A 4,782-nucleotide genomic window follows, 5' to 3' on the forward strand; every position below is an offset into this window, starting at 1 on the left:
TAGTAAGTCTCAATGCATTGTACACATCGATGCCAAGTTTATGTCAGTTTTCGCTATTTTATCATACGGAGTACAGCCCCTTTAAGCAGATTTTCGACATCCACAGATAAACGACTCCCCGGTATCATTTTATTAAATATACATGAGTCATAACATTTCGAGCCGGTAGTCGATAAGTTTGACTGGGGTTCGTGATTCTATTTGGGTCAAAATACATCCTCACGCCGGCCAAATCCTAATAGGGTTAGAGTTATAGAGCAATATCGTATTCAAGTTGTTAAATTAAATGACTTGATTACGTTTTGTTCTATGATACTACTCAAAATTTGATAAGGATCACTTGATTAGTTATTTGTAAAAACTTAACCAAATAAGCATGCTTATTTAATTTCAAAGCATTAACTTTATCCCTTCGTAGGCCTCCAGAATGTTCGATGATTTTGATTGTATTGCTACCAGCGCGTGCACGGGCGGCACGGACAACTGCATACCCACGAAATAAGGCGTTTTGGAATACATGGAACAACTTAAAAATGTGGTCATTTCTTGTTTTTCGCTTCGTGTATTCGATTTCTACTCGGAACATCTACCACATTTTGTTCAAAATGCCAAACAGAAGACGTTTAACTCCTGATGAAATGCATGTTGGCATTGGAATGCTGGAGGCAGGGTTGTCTCAGAGGACTGTGGCAGAACACCTGAATGTGTCACAAAGTGTAGTTTGCAGGATGTGGAATCGTTATCAAACGAATGGAAATGCTCAACATCGACATGGTGGTGGTCGTGCAAAGGCTACATCTGACGTTCAGGATCGTTACATTGCGGTATTAGCCAGATGTAACCGCTTTCGTAACGCCACTTCGTTACGTAATGACTTCCAGAACGCCAGAAACGTAAGAGTTTCAACGCAAACCATCAGAAATCGTTTGCATAGTGCTGGCTGGATGGCACGACGACCGGCACTTCGCATCCCATTGATCCGATACCACATCCAGGACCGTTTGGAATGGGCACGTCAACACGTTGTATGGCCGTTAAACGAATGGACCACATTGCTTTTTACAGACGAGTCAAAGTTTTGTATTGACTTTACAGATCGACGTTCCAGAGTGTGGAGGGAACGTAATAAACGTTTTGCTCCAGTTTGTGTCGCCGGACATGACCGTTATGGCAAGGGCTCAGTCATGGTATGGGCCGGAATCAGCATGCACGGCGAAATAGTCTTACATGTAATTGAAAACGGTACGTTGACGGCTGATCGTTATTGTAACGAGATCCTGGACGTTTATGTTCGACCGTATGCAGGTGCAATCGGTCCAGATTTCATTCTCATTAATGATAATGCGCGCCCACACAGAGCAAACATCACAAACCAATTTCTGGAAAATGCTACCATCGAGAGAATGGACTGGCCAGCTCGTTCCCCCGACATGAACCCGATCGAGCATGCCTGGGACATTCTTCAGAAAGCTGTTTCTGCTCGTCCGGCCTAGCCAACAACGGTTCCTCAGCTCAGAACAGCGCTACAGAAGGAATGGGCCAGACTCCCTCAGCAACAGCTCCGGAGGCTTATCAGCAACATGCGGAGGCGATGTCAAGCTTTTATTGACGCTCGTGGACATCACACACGCTACTAACATGGTCTAAGAAAAGTTCAAAGATATTCTGTTGACTTTCCAAATTTGTTGACAACCTGATATACGCATGCTTTTGACCCCTATCATGTTTAGGAGTCCGTTACGCTTGAACGGAATTGGTTTGGTACTGATATCTTATGACATTTGAAACCTGAAACAATGTCATTTGATAACATTTAGTGTTGATATATCGTTTTGTTGAAATACGTATGTACTTTACATTAAAAAACATGATCCCTATCAAATTTTGAGTAGTATATAAGAGGCTATTAGGATTTGGCCGGCGTGAGGAAAATATTTAGCTGTTGGGGAACTAAGAAATATAGTTCGTACATTTGTACTTGATGTTTTCAATCTTTAAACATAATTCAAGAGTGTGGTTTACTTAGATAGTTAAATATTGTTATCAAGGAGATTGTTCATAAACAATATCAAAGATGTAATGCTTAGCTTAGTTAATTAATAATTATATTTTTATAGTTAAGAAAATCATGTCAATACTTAATAATAATCTATTATTGATTTTTTTTTGACAAGTGTCGTAATAAACAAAATGAGATGAAGCGTTAAACCTAAGAAACATGCACTATAGAAAGATTTTTTTTGAAAAATGACCAAAATCGTTGCTCCCCTGAATTTCATGCTGGTCGTAATGGCCATTAAATGAAATGAATTAGCTGTTACAGCAGATAACTGATAATAATTACATGGATCACCAAGTCAGCCCTTTAACCCTTAGCACAAAACCACTGAATGGAACATAATGCATATGCTGCTAAAATCCAGGTATATGCTTGCATACAGGGGTTCTTCTGAATCGAAAATTGGATAGGATTTCTTGGCATGTTGGTTCACCTAGAGGCAAATAATCTTGGCGGAATGTTACGAAGGTGATGCAGCTGTGCATATAGCGTTTCGTTTCCCGCCAGATTCAGTAAAACCAGAGTTATGGCCTTTGAATTATAAAAATGGCATTTCTGTCGGTCAAAAATCCAAATCAACTTTTTCATATGCAGTCATGATACTTGGGGGAATGTTGTTCATGTGATTGAGGTGTGCACCTTGGGTTTGTTTGCCGCTGCACATCAAGTTTATCAGTAGTATATCAAAGGTTGTGACATTGAATAAACACATATTTGCGTTTTTAGACTTGTGTCTAAAATTATTTTTCCTAGAGTCATAAAACCATACGAGAATGTTGTTTAGGCGAAAACATTGTTGAACTTGGTTTATTCTAGAATGCTTAATTTGTGCCATTCGTAACTTTATAAAAATCATAGCCATATTCTCGTGAGATCTTTCATGAAGATATGTGATGCTTTAACGTTACAGGACTCATAATTTTGATACACGTTTATTGCTTTTTGGACAATTGCGGCATAAATTGGGATCCACGATCTAGGAGCATATTTCTAGTTCACAATAATGCAGGCATCTGTACTCCGAAATACAAAGCACTGAAAGGGCAGAGAAACTGTAGGTATTGTGGGTGTCGAGACTGATCTTAATGACACAGATCATTGTAGAGTCTTAGAATCCTGATTTAATGAACACATGGTATTCATATAATTGCATTTGATATGGTTAAAATTATTCGCAACTGCCTTGAGTTGAATCCTGTAATGAAAATGAACTGAACAGCAGATAATATAATTGCAAGAAGAAAGAAAGAAAATTGTCAAACACTTACTTAAAATTGATATCGATTGGATTTCACTTAGTGAAGTTTCACATCGCTTTCAACACATGTATCTTTCGCAGTTTTTGCGTATTTTTTGCAATTCCAGTTTTACTGGGTTTGTCGACGACGTAAACACCAGTAGAATTAAATTTAGCGTCGGCATATGTTTCTGTATCAACTATGTGACTTTCACGTCATCCTAAATAAACACACTTTTTGGAAAACAATAGGCGCTTTTCTTAAACGAGTAAACTCAGCTGAGACATGTAAAGTAATGCTTTATCGGTCTCACACTACTAGCTCATATTAACAATTCAAAGGAATGTTTTAAGGAAATACTGTATTTGCTGACTTTATGGTCATCCGTTGTCTGGTCCCTTTATTATGAAGAAAAGGGTACTTGATAAGCAATATTGAAGTGCATTGTGATTTTTTGTGATAAATCGCCTATAAATGATGTTGAAATTGTTGTGTTTCATAATCGATGTCGCCAGTGCCGACTCCTCACTGTCTACATATTGTAACAGATTGAAGCACTGAGACTGAGGGAACAATATACTGGTTGCCCAGATTGATTTTAATGACGTTAGGCATTAAAGTGGTGATTGCGAGATATGTGTATGTGCACTAACATTCTGTGCTAGGGGGATTGAGGAGTGTATGTGCACTAACATTCTGTGCTAGGGGATTGAGGAGTGTATGTGCACTAACATTCTGTGCTAGGGGGATTGAGGAGTGTATGTGCACTAACATTCTATGCTAAGGGGATTGAGGAGTACATACTGATAGACAGCATCATTTGATGCAACAACTTCGTCAATATTGTATTATTGCTTTCACACCTTAATATTGGAAGCATCCATTGATTTAAGTAATCTAACAAACTGTAAGTGCATATCACTAATAATTTGCAAAATTCACAGACCAAAACTATTTAAAAAAAATAGTAGCAACAGTGCCGATTCCTCAAGGTACTACACAGCCATGCATCCTCAGTACACGCTTAATTACTACAGATAATACTGTTTGCTATTGGTTATTGTGCTTATATAAACAACGTTACCGTGAGTGTTGATTCATCGGATATATTCCGTAATTAATAATCGAATCGAAATACATTGGACAACCATAATGAATCATTGAATTGGAAATAATCGAATGTGTATATCAATGCTAAATACTAGTATAAAAATAAAACCAACTTCTATTATCATCTCAAAATTGGGCATATGTATAGAATGACGACATAGAAAAAGAAAGAACGTTCAATCATAGCACTAATTTGACCACCTAAAATTATATATAATAAAATATTTACTAGTTGTCAGTTCAATGTTCTACATGTGGAACACATGTTCATGGCTTCATACCGACCGACTTCCATATCTCTGGAGTTCGTCCAAAATAATTGCAAATTAGTAAAATAAACTAATCAGACCGGTATAAACTAGACAATTAATTTTA

Source organism: Mya arenaria, chromosome 7, assembly GCF_026914265.1.
Source record: "Mya arenaria isolate MELC-2E11 chromosome 7, ASM2691426v1".
Taxonomy (NCBI): Eukaryota; Metazoa; Mollusca; class Bivalvia; order Myida; family Myidae; genus Mya; species Mya arenaria.